The sequence below is a fragment of the Diabrotica undecimpunctata genome, chromosome 7 (genome assembly GCF_040954645.1).
Source record: "Diabrotica undecimpunctata isolate CICGRU chromosome 7, icDiaUnde3, whole genome shotgun sequence".
Taxonomy (NCBI): domain Eukaryota; kingdom Metazoa; phylum Arthropoda; class Insecta; order Coleoptera; family Chrysomelidae; genus Diabrotica; species Diabrotica undecimpunctata.
In genome coordinates, this window is record NC_092809.1 from 52,730,893 (window position 1) to 52,749,765 (window position 18,873).

The 18,873-nt window shown below is 31.1% G+C and overlaps 1 long non-coding RNA gene across 1 annotated transcript in view; it reads left to right on the forward strand.

The window, feature by feature from the left end:
• Positions 1-699: 699 nt before the first annotated feature.
• Positions 700-18,873, forward strand: part of LOC140445353 (uncharacterized) — a 30,458-nt gene continuing 12,284 nt past the window's right edge. Inside the window, exon 1 of the long non-coding RNA XR_011951387.1 lies at positions 700-1,213. This is a non-coding gene — a long non-coding RNA (uncharacterized lncRNA). The remainder of the gene's footprint in view (positions 1,214-18,873) is intronic.

The window sequence follows — 18,873 nt, forward strand, 5'->3', positions numbered from 1 at the left end:
ACAAAATAGAGTATGTAAACAAACCATACACATCAAACTGGAAAACAGACTAAAACGTAAAAACATAAATAAAGAGTATGAAGGGTACAGAAACATCAGGAAAGAAGCAGCCAAAGAATTACTAGGCATGAAAGGTAAACAAAGAAGAACAAGAACGAATTACTGTTCTGACAAAGAATATTAAATTATAATAGAGAAAAAACAGAGCATATTTAATGATGCAGCAGGGGTACAGAACTCGGCCACTAGAAGAGGAATATATATAACTACGCAACGAAGAAAAGAAAATCCACCGCAGAAAGAAGAAAGAAACTTTGACAAAGAAATTCAAGAACTACAAGATCTAAGTAAGCCAATAGAGACCAGAAAATTTTACCATAAAGTGAACAAGAGCAAAGAGGAATTCAAACAAAAGAAGTAACGAGATAAGGAGGGTAATATTGACAGAAGAGCAAGAAAAACTAAGCAAGAAGATGGTATTCCTGAATGAAACCAAAAATGTTTTAGATTTTATTGATTTATTAGATGTTCATTTGTAATGCTTCACTTAACGTTTTTTTTGTAAAAATATTGCTTTTAGTTATATATTCTTCATATGACATACTCAATATAAAAAATAAATTCTCCGCTACTGATACGCTTCTTGGTAAAACTCATAAGGACAGCCAAATTATACGATAGCTTACGATATCACGCGTATGTTTCATTTCATCATTTGTTTGCTGGAGTATAGTTGAAAGTTACCGGTGGTGCAAAAAAAACGAAAAATAATTTGTCACTTCGAAAAATTACAGTTCTGGCGGATGAGTTTAAAAAATATAGTTTGTGTCGTCTCTCTTACTTCAAATTTAAATGCAGAATATTATTTTAAAAAAAGCCACAGTAAAAATTAGTAACATTTAATTGTAAACTTGATTTGTATCTAAAATTTATGGTAAAAATATGTGTTGTCAATAGAATGGTTACTAGTTCATGATACACAAAAATATTTAGGTTATGTTATAAAATATAAACTTTGTAACAATAAATACTTTAAGATAAAATATTAATATAAAACACGTTTATATATTATCCAGCAATATAATCGACAGCGTATGCTTAAAGTAAACATCATGAAATATTTATTGTTATATATTGTTATACTGTTAAGTTTTACAGCTAATAAAGCTGTTTATTGTGCAAACATACCAATATGTCCAAATCCCAAGGAACAGTAAGTACCGTTTGCTGAATACAATTATGACTATAACTTAAGCTTTTCTCAGTTTTATTCAAAAACATCATCCACTAAGAACTCCTTTCATGATTGCTTTACAAGTAAATTATGTCACTTCTAATAATAATTAAATATAACATTTAAATATCCACATCGTTTTGTTGGTATTTTGTTCCAGTAATAATTCTGTTCGTTTTCTTCGGTAGAAGGTTTTAGTAATGGATCATATTCTTCTCCATAAAATATCATTTAGCTGCTATTTTTCTAAAGCTATTTTTATGTGGCATTTTAAAGTAATTACTATTTTATTGGGAATAAGCCACAATTCAAAGTTAAAGTAAGTTAATTGACGTTTCAATTTCCACTTCGGAAATCGTTCTCAAAATACAAACATTAATAATATGATTTACTTGATAATATTTGTATCTTGAGAACGATTTTCAAACGATATTCCCAATAAAATAGTATTTTATTTAACTGCTTAAACCCATTAACGACCATATTATTTTTCAAATTTCAAAATTTTACTTATACATAATCATCAGTAATATTGTTCTGAATATGGAAATATTCATGAAATTTTCCAATAAAATCCTTTATAAAAAGGTATATAAAAAACTCCGTCGGGCTATGTTAAAAAGACAAAACGTTTTCGGAATAAGTATTCCATCATCAGTGTCAATATATTACATGAATCTAGCCACTAAATATGAGGGTAAAAACCCTTTAAAAATTAATATGTGAAGTTGAGCGTCCAATCCAACGGTAACTTTACCATCCTATTTGTAAACACGACATAATGTAAACTAAACTTCACATATTAATTTTTAAAGGGTTTTTACCCTCATATTTAGTGGCTACATTCATGTAATATATTGACACTGATGATGGAATACTTATTCCGAAAACGTTTTGTCTTTTTAACATAGCCCGACGGGGTTTTTTATATACCTTTTTATAAAGGATTTTATTGGAAAATTTTTTATTATATGGTATACAGCCAACTACAGGAACTTAGTTTCCTTGTGGATTCATGAAATTGTTTTATGAATTTTCATTTTTGAATTTTGACCCGTTCTATAAATAGATCACTGGGCGTTAGTGTTATAATTTTAAGTATATATAAATAAGTTAAAAACAGTTATGGGAATTAACATTTTTACTTGCATTTAATAAAAATTTAATCAAATAAAAACAATTTTTAGGTTTGGATTTACATTTTTTCTCCTGAACATCGTCTCTGCTCTTTACGTTTCTCCATGAAGTAATCTTTCTGATTTAATTGTATGTCCGTAAATACTTTTGATGTGTTCTAGATCTTTTTACTATAATTTTTGTCTATAAGTCAAGTTTAGGTAGGGAGCTGCTATATGTATGCTGAATAGACCGACGAAAATCTAATAAAGTCATATTTGATCTACTAACTCGTTTTTAGAATATTTTAATACTACTTAGCCCCCATTTTAATAGCATGTTTTTCAATAAATCAGTAGTGCTGATTCATACCTCCTATGAATGTATTATACAGTGTGTAAAAGCCAAATGGAATAAATTCATTATTTAGTTTACTGTACATATTTATAAAAAATCCCGAAACACGTCAAATTTAAATTATAACTTGACATTCTTTAACGTGAAAATGCAACCCCTACCTTCAACCCCCATAGAATGACAGGTACAACCCCCAATTTTTAAAATAGGAAGTATAGGCTTGTGATATATCGTTTGAAAGGTCTTTTCATTCTTCATTCAAAAATGTTGTCGCTTTCAAGTTTATTAAGATTAATTAAGATGAAATAAATTAAAATCATGTGGTTACCGAAATTTGCTTAAATATACTCAAAACTTATTTCCCGTTTAGGTCTTGATAATGAGAAAGTGAACAAAAACCATGGCAATGTGGTTTTTAGATGGTAACCATTAAAAAACTTTAAAGAATTTCCGTGGCAACGTTATTTTAACACGCATTAGTAATTTGTTTTATTTAAGTTGTCAGTATTTTAATTTAAGTAAAAAGTTCGTTCAATTCAATTCTGAAAAATGGTTAGATTAACGGAAATGCATAAAATAACAGTTTTACAAATGATTGGTTACGGAGATAACACCCGAACACAACAGGAAGTAACTCGCCTATTTCATGAGAAATTTCCTAATTTACCGCCTATATCCCAAGGAACAATAAGTAAAATAGAGAAGCAGTTTCGCGAGTTTGGTCATGTCAGGCAGATAAAAAAAGCAGCTGCCAATGCACTGAGTGATGAACTCAAATTAGATGTGTTGCTTGAGTTTCAGGAAAATCCACATACAACGAGTAGACAGGCATCCACTACATTCAATGCTAGCCATAAATCGATAGTAAACATATTAAAAGAAATAAATTGCATCCCTATAAGATGATACCTACTCAGGAGCTCATGGAAGACGATTTTGATAGGAGAACTTTTTTTTTGTGAGCAAATGATGGACATGTTGGATAACAATATTATCCAATAAGAAGACGTTATGTTTTCTGATCAGTGTACTTTTTCACTTAACGGGCATGTTAATCGGCAAAATTGCCGCTACTGGGCTACGGAAAATCCTCACTGGATGAGAGAAGAACACAATCAATACCCTCAAAAGGTTAATGTTTGGGCAGGGATTGTAGGAAACAATATCATTGGTCCCTTTTTCATTGAGGACAACTTGAATGGCAACAATTATTTGGCACTACTTCAAAATTATGTCATTCCAACGTTGGCAAATTTATATCCTGATCTAGAAAACCCTCAAGTTCTAGCGAATACGATATGGTTTCAGCAGGATGAAGCACCACCACATTACCAACTTAATGTCCGGCAGTACCTCGATACTACAATATTTCCCAATCGGTGGATAGGGAGGCGAGGATCGATTGAATGGCCAGCGCGATCACCTGATCTTACATTATTAGATTTCTTTTTATGGGGATATGTGAAGAGCCATGTGCACAAAACTAAACCTTCTGATTTAAATGACTTAAAAGAACGAATAACGCTTGCGATTAGATCGATCACGCCTGTTATGTTAAATAATGTTAGAAGAGAGTTTTATTTGAGATTAGGATGTTGCCAAGACGTTCGCGGTGAACATTTTAAACATCTACTTCATTAACATTCATAGTTCTTTTTCGTGTTCTACATTTTATTACGTTTTGCATTACATTTTAATTTTTGATTATATTGTAGCGAATTTCGGTAACCACATGATTTTAATTTATTTTATCTTAATTAATCTTAATAAACTTGAAAGCGACAACATTTTTAAATGGAGAATGACAAGACCTTTCAAACGATATATCACAAGCCTATACTTCCTATTTTAAAAATTATGGGTTGTACCTGTCATTCTAAGGGGGTTGAAGGTAGGGGTTGCATTTTCACGTTAAAGAATGTCAAGTTATAATTTAAATTTGACGTGTTTCGGGATTTTTTATAAATATGTACAGTAACCTAAATAATGAATTTATTCCATTTGGCTTTTACACACTGTACACTTGCGGTTAATAAATAAACGTTTTACTTTGAGCTTGTGATTCTATCTACTAGCTTGTGCGAGAGTTTCTATATTATCTGTTATAAAATTGGATGCTATAATAACACGCTTATTATCTTCCATCTTTTAACAAGTATTTCTTCATTTACATCAAATCATAAATATGATCCATGCGTTTCTTTACCAATAGTTTTTATATCTTGTATAGGACACTTCGCTTACTCATTTTTTCGATAGGTTCCTGTTGCTCGGTATTCACATTTTTGTAAATGAAATAATAAATTTTTGCTGGTAAATAAATTGTAAAAATAACACCCAGTGGCTTGCAGGTTTAGCATCGCAATCCAACATATCGAGTACTGCTCTTGATCCCAAGCTATTCGCGATCATTTGTACACTGTAAAAAGGGGAAATGTGAATCAAGTATAATTGTGAGAAAACTGATTTTAAAAGTTTAGTATTTAAATGGGAATAAGCCACAATTGAAGGATAAAGTAAGTTTATTGACGTTTCAATTTCCACTTCGGAAATCGTTCTCAAAATACAAACATTAGTTTAAAAGTTTAGAGCACCACATTTTAAACACTTTTACTTTTGACTACTTTTCATATATACTGTTTTGATTGTTACACTGTTTTCGAAAGATTGCATTATAATTTTTACTTATTTTTGACATTATTTATTTCTTGGCTAGCCTTTTTGAAGTAGTGTAAAAATTAAGAACCGGTGTTATTGCAGTATTTATTCGTAAATAACTAGGTGCTCGTTTAGAACTATATAACTTAAAATAGTTAAACTCTGGTTTTTTTCTTTTTTTTTTTTTATTAGTGGCTTGTGTGACTAGTAGATTTTCAAAATATTTTATTGTTTTTGGTCCACAAAATGTCTTTAATTGCTACAGATCTTTAAATTTAGCATAAGATATTGGTGAAAGTGCTAAAGGAAACATTTTTTAAAAACAATAATAATAATGATATACATACCATTGTATAATTTTTGTGGCAACTTAAATTGGCCTTTTGGGCATACTTCATTTAGGTTTTTGAAAGGTTTACGAATCACAGAAGATTCCCAATGACCATTGTAACTTGACCTGTGTTCATGACCATTGTAACTTGACCTGTGTTCAACTGTTCGGGGATGAGCTTTAGAAATTTTAAACTGTCTGATGCAAATGAACATTTCTTTTTGTAATAACAATCCCGAAGTATTGACCAATTCCTAATCATTAGTAGATCTACTTCAATCACCTGAAATGGAGAAGGCTTGGTCCTGCACGTACGGATTTAAGTAATTAAATCTTGAAGATCTTTAGCTTTTGTCTTTTGACATACCAATGCCATGTCTCGATCACACTCTAAATACGAATGTCCACGCATTGGAAAAGTGACAGCTGATAGCCTCTTCGCAATGTGAATAACGTAGTGTAGGAAACGTAACATTGTAAAGTTTTTCCTTTGTCTGCCACATAAATCTTAAAATATTCATATACGTTGCTTACGTTTCCGTCAAGACAAAAAAATATAAAATAATGAAGAAATGAGACAACTTAATTTGAGCTTTTTCTTTCAACTATCTCTGGATAGCAATAAATGAAAGTTAATTGTCTTACGTCAATTATAGTATACATCATTTGTTGTAATATAAGGAAGAATTAGATTCTTCTGGTAGTCTAAACCAATGGCTTTCATTTCAATTGTTTTCATTGCTCTTTTTATGGGCAGATTGTTTTCTTTTATAAAAATCTTCAGCTTTTGCTTTGTGTATACTGTTGGCAATATATAACTTTCCAATCTGTGCTTCTATTTCTTGACTTAAGACTTTAGTACCAACTGGAAGATGTTCTAAAGATAGTTTGAGTGATTTCATTTTTGCTAAAAATTTGTCACACTCGCTGCATGTATCACTGCGTGTATACCCGAAGGCAATGTTGAATTTTGTATTAAATATCCCTCTATAAAACTCATATGAAACAATAGGATTTTGAAGAGCTTTGTACATTTTATACATTTTTTTTAATATTCAGTTTATCAGGTAAGTATAATTTACTGCTTTTGTTTTATTTCTGCTGTACTGGCTTTCTCTACCCTTGACTGATTGAATATAATTTACACAATCAACTCGTTCGGTTTTTTGTTGGATTTTTTGGTTAATCCACGTTTGTATTTTGGAGCAATCCCAAACATTTTCAAACTGAATTGAATAAATGCTAAATACGCTAAATGCTAAATAATATACAAAGGTTTCGTTTTACGATGTTATCGGCAGTATATCTAACTTTGTATGAGTAGAATGCATCATTTAATTTAGCCACCTCTTCTGGTTTCCTGCTTCTTCTTTAATCAACTGGTCGCACAGAAATAAGGCCACCCAGATAATAAATTTGCTCATTATAATTTTGTAAATTAAAATGATTAATTATAAAATGCTTATTCCCTTCTGTAATTTTATTAAAATATTTCAATCGTTTGCACTTACAGTCATCATCTGTTTCATGAACTCGCAGTACTTTCATAACATTTGTCATGCGTCCAGTTTTTCTTTTTCTCTTCGATGGTTCGTTCTATTTTATCATTTGCACAAAATGTCTTAAACACTCTTTAATAATTACTATTAATCTACGTTGGTCGCACCTCCGGCAAGGTTTTTTTATATATATACACTCAGGTGCAAAAAAATCGATCCATGGGTATTATTTGCTGAAAAAAAAAACGTTTGAAGATATTAGTTTTAAATCAGGTATATATGTAAAAGTATATATTAGATTAAAATAATTTTTACAGATTATCCAAAAAATCATTTATTTATACAGACATACGCCAAAACTCAAAAATACAAGAATATTCAAAACTTTCTGAAATTAAGAAAAACATTGATAATAAATCAATATCTAGTGTTTCCCCCTCGGATTCTTATAACAGCCTGTACATGTCTAGGCATTGGGGTAATTAATCTCTGGATATCAAATTGATCCAATTGGTCCCATATTTCTTGAAGAGCCGCTGTAAGTTCAGCCAAGTTGTTTGGACGGGGTACTCGTGCTCGAAGACGTCTTCCCATCATATCCGATAGATGTTCTATGGGATTAAGATCGGGACTGCAAGCTGGCCAGTTCATACGGACAATTCCCACCTCATCTATATATTGGTTAACGATTCTAGCACGGTGAAGACGCGCGTTGTCGTCCATAAAAATAAAATTAGGTCCATTGAAAGGAGCAAAAGATACCACATGCTAATCTAAAATACTTGTTATGTATCTTGTAGCAGTCATAGAACTATCTGAAATAACTAAATTAGTATGGGCTTATGATTTGATGCCAGTCCAAACCATAACGGAGCCCCCCCCCCCGATAACTTATTCTTTCCGCAATATTACATTGAAAATATCGCTCTTCGTGTCTTCTCCAAACCCTTTCTTGGCCGTCTGGTGACCTTAGACAAAATCTGGACTCATCTGAGAACAATACATTGCTCCAATCTGCATCACTTCAGTTTTCATATTCTCTTGCAAAAGCAAGGCGAGTTTTGCGATGTTCTATGGATAGTATTGGAGATAGGGCTGGCCTTCTGGATAATAAATTATCTTCTACAAGTCGCCGACGAGCTGCCCATCTGCTTACATCTACATTTCTCACTTCGCTCAGACGATTTAATAGTTCAACTGAAGTTAGATGCCGATTTCTCAAACATGATGAGACCAGAAATCGATCATCTCTTTCGAATGTTACCCTTCTACGACCTCATCCTGGTCTTCTTGTGAAGTTACCGGTGTCGCTAAAACGCCGAACTGCTCTTTGAACCGAAGATCGACTAACACCCAACATTTCAGCTACATAATATTGGCTACGACTATCTTGAACTAAAGTCAATGCCCTTGCAGCATCTGTCGGAGTTAGAGACATTTAGGAAGGATAATTAAATAAAAATATAACACGTTTTGAAAATAAAATCACCACACTAGTATGGTTGTTGAATTAAAAACAACATTCAATAAATATTACTTGCTTCAGACTCTTTTTGACAAAAACCTCAAATACCAATTTGTTTTAAGAAATATAAAAAGCAATATTAAAAATATTATTTTATTTCTAATATACGAGGGTACACCTACATTTACTAAATTGGAAGTAAAAAAATATTGGATAAATGCCATTTTTAAATATACAACACAAACTATACAATACGCGTATTTTACAGATCATTATCTGGCCGCATTTTGGCTTTCTGTCGTGCGCGTTGTTCCATAGGAGTACTGTTCGTTCTCGTTGCAAGATATTTCGGATTTAATCTTCTAGGTATAGTTGTATACAGGGTAGGACTTATATATTGATACATTTGATCAAACTTACGGCAATACCACAAAGTAAAAGAAAAATACATATAAATAATGCTTTTGTATTAAAATATATATTAAACATAAATATTGAGAAAATACAAATAAACAATAATTTTAAACTTAACTATCGTCTACATTAAAAATCGGTATCACTATCATCGCTATCGTTTAAATCTATAACTACTCTATTTATAACGTTTTAGAACTATAAGTATTTTTATTCTAGTTTTTTGACATGCTTTATACATTTTTCCAATTATCTGCTGTAGTAGGTATTATTACATTCGGTCTTAATTAAATCTACAGCAGTCGAAAATGATTTAGGGGAATTATTATTTTTCCTCACATTACTTTTTAATTGAGACCAAAACAATCCTATTGGACTCAGTACAAAATAGTAAGGAGGTAATCTTAATACTTTATGGTCATAATTTTGAGCTAGCCTGTCGATAACATAATTTTTTTCACATTTAACTAATTTTAATAGTTCTACAAGTTTGTTTTTTTTTTGTGTAAGAATCCATAAAATATATTTCATCTTTTGATAAAAATTCTTTAAATTTCAGCTTTGTTTAAATTAGTGTTTGGAATTTTACTCTTTAGTCTACAATGACACGGAGCATTATCCAAAATAATAACGCTATTTCTGTTTAATTTATGTAGTAATTGCTACTCAAACCACTTTTCAAACAAAGTACTGTCCATATCTTGATGATAATCTAAGCGACAATCACTTACGCTCTTAGCAGAAAGTAATAAAGCATCTTCTCCCCATTATGATTCTACCCCACAATGTAAAATACAAACTCTGTTCCCTCTAGAGGGAGGAATATTGGTGACGCATACTACATCGGTCCAATATTTTTTAACTATATCGTGGGTGTCGAACCAAGTTTCATCCAAATAATACAAGTTCTTCCTTTCACTCCTAAAAGACCTTAGACCCTCCAAATAATCGAATCTCTACTTTATTAAACGGTTGGATTCCATAATTGCCTGCCGTTTACTCACTGTTTTAAACATAAAATCATTAGATTTCAAAAACCTCCAAAAAGGAGTTTTATGGCACTTGGGGATTGTTTCTTTGTTTCTTAATTCACTCAAAAGTTTATTTAAAGTTGATAAGTTATTTACTGAATACATATGATATATTTTATTTTTCGTATAGCTGATACATGAAAATTCGGTAATTTCGGATATCCTTTCTTTTTTTTTTTCGTAATTCTGGACCGTTTTTTATAAGTTAGTACACAACGGATCGTGGCATTTGTGTCAAAAAACACCCGTATTTTTTATCGCTTCTGATTTAACCATCGTCGAAATAAAAATATATTATGTTACTTTTTAAGGAATTCTGCTCGGAATTCTGTGTTTTTTATTAATTAATTATTCGGTAAATATGATTAACCTTCCTAATACCGGGTGGGGCGAATTCTCGCCCCAGGTCTTACTTTTTTAATAATATCTGTAATTATGTTTCATCAATCGCTTTGACGGTTTAGGACATTGGTAGTTGATGTATTAAGATCACAAAGAAGTAGTAAAAATCAAAATAAGGAGAACAGAAAATTAAATATTCTCGTCAGATGTCGCGGAAATGTATGTGGGGCGAGAATTCGCCTCACGTGGTATCGAGTGTTTTCACGTTCTACAAATCTGATTTTATCAGTTTAGACAGAAAGTTTTGGAAAATGGTTACTAATGACTGTACTAATTACTTGCCATGATTTGTCGCATTTTTAGAAAGGTTAACTAAAGAGTATTTTAACGAGTACTTACCGTAAACGTTAAGCATGATTTTATTTTCATCGTGTGTGAGATAAATATATCGAGAACGTTTTTCAGGTTTGGACTCGTCTTCACTTTCTGAAATAGTGGCAGGAATGTACAAAACATTGTCACTAAACATTTCTATATTACTCATATTTATAGTTATTACACTGACTTCTGTTCTAAATGAACGACAAAAGAAAAATGAAGTTCTTTTTTAATAAATTTTTCTCTCACAAAAGTCCATTTTTCCCAAAATTCCAAGAAATTTTCCAATCTCTTGTAAACACTGGCTCTACGTACCTAGAAGTTTGTAATTCTAAATTCCAAGTACAAATGCAATTAACTGATTAAATTTATATAGGTACACAAAATTATGTTTAAATTTTTATTAACCAATCGTTAACAACTCAAAATTGAAATACGTACCTGGCTACATCTAGTTTGTATCATTTAGTAAACTACCTTTAAACTTTGGATAGCATTTAAATTTGAACCTTATATAACGAAAGACTAAGGGTGACTATTTGTTACAGCATTAAGGGAGTACAGTTATTTTGTATTTAATATCGGCCCGGTCTTTTAATCTGGGGAATTCCATCCGAATTATCTTGCAACGGATAGTACATACTTACTTTGGTGGCAATGACCGGCTGACCGGAAGCTGATCGTATCGACGAAATATGACCGGCAGTGCTAGCTAGCTCCAACAGACCCGTGCTTGTTGGCTCGTTACAACTTATGTAAAATTGGCCCGATCCGACCGCCGCTATCCTGGCTGTAGCAGGAGTCGCAATAGTGCGCGTTAGCTCTTAAACATTGAAAATCTTTTATACATAAACTTTTAAAAAATATTTTAATTAAAGATATACTAGATATGGATAGAAATGGTCTGCGAATTATCCTAGGTCTCCTAAAGGGGCACTGTTGTCTTCAGGGCTAAACACAAGACGGCGGAATACTTTCTCTGCAACTGCGAGAATACTTTCCCCAAGACTTCGTAAATGTGTCACAAAAGGCCCCAATAGACTTCGTTAAAAAGGCTGGTCTGAAAGGATAACTTTAGTCGAGGGCTGAGCCACAATAGACCACTTAGGTCGAGTAAAATGGTGGTTAAGATCCCGCTTGTGTTGATACTAACATAACCTATCATACGTGTATGCAGATATACGGGACATAATAGTTTAAAGTCGAATCCGAATGACTAAAAGTAGACGAGGAGCATTACTAAGATTATGACTTCCTTGTTTGTTAGTGCCTTAGAAGCGGCGACCAAGACAATACTTTTTAATACTGAATATTTATGTATAAAACATATTATTTGTTTAAATCCAAAGTAATTATAATTACTCATAATTTTTAATCTGTTATTTTTTCAATATTATTTTTAACTTCAAAATGGTCATAGTGCTTTGTCGTAGCCTAATATCAGTGGTCTTCATCACTATTGTAAAGTGACTGACACAAATCTTATTTAGTCGTAACTTAATTAAAAAAATCATCTTTTGGCAGCTAATTTTACGAAAACTAAATAATATTCAATCAGTACATGAAACTTAAGGTTTAATAAAAAACAGGCTCAATTCTATTAGCGTATAAGACTTATTTGACGTCTTTTTTTGACATTGAACTATCGTCAAGGTTAATATTTTTGATTTTATTCAAGTTATTTTATCAAATAAATGCTCACAAATAGATTAAACAGATAAAGAAATATTGTTTAAAAACAAATAATATCAAAGATGAAGTGGTTACATTTTTAATGTCTACTTATAATTAATATTGTTCTGAAGCTATTTTCTTGTGGCATCTTAATGCAATTACCATTTTTATTGGGAATAACCACAATACAAAATTAAAATAAGTTTCTTTTTGACGTCATGATTTCTACTTTGGAAATCGTTCTGAAAATACAAAACATTTATAAAGTAAACAAGTTAGGATTTTTGTTACTTGGTGAAAAATTCTTCTAATAAGTTATTTTATTTGACTCATTCGTATTGACAATTCAGACATATATTATACATTAGTAGACGATTTTAAAATGATATTGCAAAATTTGTTGAGTTGCGATCCTTGGACGACTTTATTGTAAGGTAGTTCATTTGATTACATGAAATCAACTTGAAAATACTCGTCATAAAAATTATAGCATGGAATTCGTCTTTAAAAAAACAACCACATGCTTTGAGTATTTGGTCTCACATTTAGTTTACTCTCAGTAAACATCAAACTCTTATTTTATATGTAGGTTATTAATAAAACATAAATGATGTATCCTCCATATATGTTATTTACTTACTTCTAGTGGTATTTTCTTTTCATTGGTTTGCTCCTTTTAATACGGGTAACCAGATCCTACTGAATTCTGCCGAGGAATTTGCCACGCATTTAGTATAAATAGAGCAGCTTCTTTGATTTTTTTCTTTAAAAGTATTCTAGGCAAACTATTTACCAAAATTAAAGTATACTGATTTATCAAAAAGATTCTAAAGATACAACTTTTTAAGTGCATCCTGTACAGTATCACCTACATAAATATTCTAGGCCTATCGCTCGTGTCGGAAGAGATTTGGGTGTAGTTCTTTCAAAATTCATGTATAATGTGTTTGTGTTATCTTTAAAATTAAAATGAATTTATTATCCTTAATAATAAAGAAGCAGCTTCAAAAGGATTAGAAATCAGCTGGCTCAAAAGAAGTGATTTAGTCTCGCTGCGTAAACAAGAATTAAAAGAAAACTGGGAAATTGAATGGAATGCTTTTTGTAACAGAAGTAACAACCTTTATACAAAAATTCACCCTGTTTTACCTACTGTGCCTTTTGCTGCAAGAAGTCATCCCAGTAGAAGAGTATATTCAAAGTTTGTTAGATGCCTTGTTAATCATGCTACTGTGAAAGCCTATCTTTATAGATTTAATTTAAGTGAAACCGAACTTTGTGATTGTAATGGTAACACTGATGATATCAATCATTGGATGCTCGGGTGCATATATAATGATGCTGCTATTAAGTATCTATTGGAAAATCTGATAAAAGAACAAATACCTCTTCCTCAGTGTCAATCTTCCATTTTATATATCTCTCGTCATAATATTAGGTTTAACCAAATTTTTTGGGAATATTTAAAAAGGACTAAAAGAAAAATTTAGGATGGAATGTGTAATGTGACTGTATAAATCTAGCTTTGTTCCCTCTGTCTATCCTTATGTTATATAGTTACCTCCTAACCGTTGCCTGTCTCGTGTTGTAATAAAGTCGCTATGAAAGGCACCTTAGCGTGAAAAGTATCCCTACATTATGTAATCGCTTGTTGGTTCTAAATATTCACTTTAAGTTGGTTAGGGCATTGAATGAAACGAATGAATGTATGGTTTTTTATTAATCTACTGATTCTTGTGATACTGACGTTTACATTATATTTTTAATCTACCTCTATGCGAAGTACTATTTTGTTAACAAATGCAATAGGTCAATACATCATTAACAAATTCAAGTAGTCAAATACATTATCGTGGCTGAATGGATCAAGTTATCCAAAGCCATTAATTAAATAAAAAAAATCCTTAATAATTTACACTCGTAACAAAACGAGCTCAGGTAGAGAAATAAAATGAAAAATTTAAAGCAAAGCTTTAACAAAGCTTACCTTTAATATTTTGTAACGAACAAAAAGTTCTTAAAAGTGTCTAGGAAAATTGCATCTTATTGCAAAAAAGTAAACATTCTGAATTTAGATATTAAATTACAATTGAGAAGTGCTTATATAAAACTAAAATTATTATTGCATCATATTGCAAGAAAATAAACATTTTGTATCTTGGTATTTAGTTCAAAGATAATTTTCACTGTTCAATCAAAAAATATAAATTTGTACAACTTGAATTATCCAAATGCTTGTGCGGCTTGAAGAAAGGATATAATTCTTACGAACTAGGTATTTAGGCTGTAATTTTAGAACGTTAAATCTATTGGCAGCAGAAACATATATCCACCACAAAAATGTATTGGATGGGGCGGTTAAGCAAACGGGATATTCCACAAAAGGCACTTATAAAAAATAATAAACCATAATATATGTAATGGCGATCAATTATACTTTCTGGCTTCAAAACATATCATACTCTAAATTCATAATGATTAAGGTAACATCGGGCCAAAAAACATAGTTCTTGCAACTATTAGTGTTCCCGGTCTAAAATAAATATATTTATTTGAAATATAAAAGAAAAAAGTGATTTTTTGGCTTATCTTATCAAAAGACCACCTAAAAAAATTTCGCCCTGTATGCTGCAAGTTTAGAAATATAAAAAGAGATAAATTGCGGGGAGGTAACCATCAGTCGAATTTTTTTGAGCTAAAATCGAAACTTACTGAACTGCAGCTGAATCATTGGCAAGGTGATTTAGATGTTTCCGTACTTGACATATAGGTGACGGGATAAACATTAATTTAAATATTTAATAATAATTACAATTTGTACGAATGATAAATAATTCACTTTTGAAACGGTTACGGTATAATACATGTCTGAACTTTTAATATGAATGAGTCAGATAAAATTAAATTATTAGAAGAATTTTTCACCAAGTAACAAAAAACAAAATTTGTTTAATTTGTTTTATATTTGCTTTATATTTTAAGAACGAGTTCCAAAGTGGAAATCGAAACGTCAAAAATAAACTTATTTTAAACTTAATTTGTAGTTTATTCCCAATAAAAATAGTAAATACTTGTTATTAAAACTCTAATGGTTTTGCTTCTAAACTTTATAGCTAATTTAATTGGACAGTGACCGTGAGGTTGTAATATATATTGGGAAGATCTTTTATATTGGCCTATTATTGATACAATTTTGATCTTTGTTTATCGAAATCATCTCCAATATACATCTTTTGTTTTAGTTCTTTTCTTTTTCCAAAATCTGTATATTTTTAAAATTAAAAGAATGGCTATTTTTGGAGTATTCCCTGGAAATTATTCCAATCATCCAATCTCGTTTCGCAGAATATTGTTTCAGATATTGATTTAAGTTTTTTTAATAAAAGTAACTAAGAAGTTACTTTCTTAAAAGTTACTTCTTCTGCCATCGACTCAATGTTTCAGCTAATAGGTAGTAGGCGGAATGTATATTTTCCTCAGTATCTTCCAGAATCTTTTATTTGACATTTTAATTTTTGATTTATTAAAATAATAATCTATTAAAAAAAGATTTAAAAAAGTTCTTGTCTAAAGAACATAGGTGATTTTCAATTTCAATCGTCCGAAAGATAAAAATCTACGACAGAAATCATATCAGGTTGAAAGGCTTAGAAATATCCTCAATATCTATTTAAACTTGCCTACAGCTATAATAGATTGAAAGTCAATACGGGAAAAATTAGAAATATCCAGAAGCATCAAACTCATAGGCCAGACGGATCAAAATTAGGGCCAACTAGAAACGTGAAAGAGAAGCTGTAATAACATTTATAATAAATACAGTTCATTCCATTATAAATAAATAGGGTCAATTGAACGAATAAATGACCACAGATGAGATGGGTGGACGACATAAAAAGATTAGTCAGAACAAATTGAGAGTATGTTGTTCAGGATAGACATCGATGGAAGGAGTTGAGAGAGGCCTTTGTTTAAAAATGGACGAGAGAGGGCTAAGCCCTAAAGCGAAAGTTAGTATTGTGGTACAACTACTTCTTTTATTATCTGCTATAAGTGTCTTCATTTGACCTTGTCAAATGCTATGCGATAATCTATAAAACAAATGTATAGTGGGACATAAACTCCCTAGATTATTTGTTTTACGTCTAGAAGATGTTCTCTAGTACATGTAGTTTTGGTAAATCCAGTTTGATTTTAAGGTATTTCTCTCTCTAGGAAAGTTTTCAGTTTTTAATATATAAGATATATAATTTAATATATAAAAAAGATAGTTCTACAATTATTGTCGTCTTAACAGAAGCTGCCTTTTTATGTATTGTTGTTATTTAAAATTTGGTCTAGTCGTCAGGCCATTGCTTGGAATGCCATATTTTACTACAGAGTAACTGAAGCAATTTTATTCTGGCTTCTTTTGTGGCTTTGAGCATTTCTGCTGTTATCATATCTGGACCTAATGCTTTATTATACTTCATTTTACTGATATCCAGTCTTCTTTTATTCTGGAGTATATTAGATTCTTTGTCGATTTCTTCAGGGGTTTAGTGAACTGCGTTCACTGAAGTTCCTGGCGTTAATCATCTTTATATAGGATATACGAGCCCCTTTCCATATTAGTTTGCCCATCTATGGAATTTGCAGTTTAAGTCGATTACAATAAACAAATTATACTCTGCAGGTTTCTTTAAGTTTCCATATTAATCAATATAGCAGTTTTATTAATATTTGTTAAAAACACCACCCTTACAGTTTTTTAATTATTTTCAACAATAAAAATAAATTCATAAAACCCCTGGCTATGCATTCACTTTTGTCAACATACGTTGATTTTTTCATAATTGATTTTTTAATAATAGAGGTAGCTATGGAAAAATGACATCAAAACCATAATATGGTCAGTTGCTGTCTGTCAAATGTATTTTGTAGTATTGTAAAGCTTTTTATTTTTTAATTCTGGAAAATCCAATTCGGAAATCACAAATATGCTGCAATTGTCACGCTATAGTGTAAGAAATATAGTCAGAAGATACAAACTACAGCTTCGGTCGTCACAAAACATAGAAATGTACGAAATTATAAAATAACCGAAGCAGATCGAAGGTTCCTATTCATTATAAAAATTTACGAGCAAATTATTTGGAGGTAAGCGTTTTATGGAGTGACGTTATTGGAAGATACGTTTCTAGTTCAACATGTCACTGAAACGCCCATAAATGAGGATTTGGTACTTACAAAGTAAGTTTTATAGTTGAAAAAATTAGTTATTTTAAGAATTGTTTTTAATAAATTTTATTTTACTTTAGGCTAAGGAAAAACCACTTTAAAAAAACAAAAGAAAAAACGACCGCGATAAACAATAGAGCATAAAGATTGGACTCAGTCGCAATGGTATTCAATAGAATTGAGTGATAAGTCAAGATTCGAGTGTATGTCGGAGGCAGTAGGAGTCGCGTCATTCGCAAAAAAAAATTAAGCTAAAATGTGTGGGAAAGTTACATTTTATCGATAGATTTGTAAACACAGACAAATATTTGAATATTTTAGAAGAATCTCATCGATTATGGAACACCGTTTAACATCAGCGGAAAATTTTGTCTTCCAACAGGACGATGCAGGTTGTCATACCTCAAAAAAGAGTAAAAATGGATTGAAGATTATGGCATACCACTTCTGAAATAAGTTTCTAACAGTCTTGACTTGTCCCCGATAGAGACTTTGTGGCGCGAAATGAAAAAAGCTTTGAGAAAACATCCTGCTAGCTACATCAACGAGTTGAAGAAAAAACTGCAAGAAATATGAGATTCGTTTACATTAGAATTTTCTCAGAACTTGTTAAAACCTCGAAAAATTGTGGTTGTCATTAAAAATAAAGTGGATGTAACTCAGTGGTAAACTTTCACATTTTTGAAGTTATACTTCTATACGCGCATTCGACGTTGGGAATTTGTACAGGAGTGAATCAGCAAAATCATGACATATGTAAGGTATAGGTAAGAGAGAGACAGAAGACATATTTTTTTCTCTCTCGAGAATAAAAATGTTGCTTTTGTAAATATATTTAATATTTATTAAGAATATTATAACAATGAATAATGATTATTAGCACTTAATTCAAGCACAAAAAAGAGCACAAAGTAACGTGGCTAATACCTTGAACAACAGATGGAAACCAAATAGACCACATCCTAATCTCAAAAAAATGGAGAACAATTTTACAGAATGTAAGATCTTACAGGGGAGCCAATGCTGATTCGGATCACATTTTGGTGATAGGCGCATGAAATTGAAGATGCTTAAAGATAAAAACGACAGAAAGAAAAGAAAGAGGTGGAATCGGTCGAAACTAAATACAGATAATGCAAACAGAAAATTCTGCA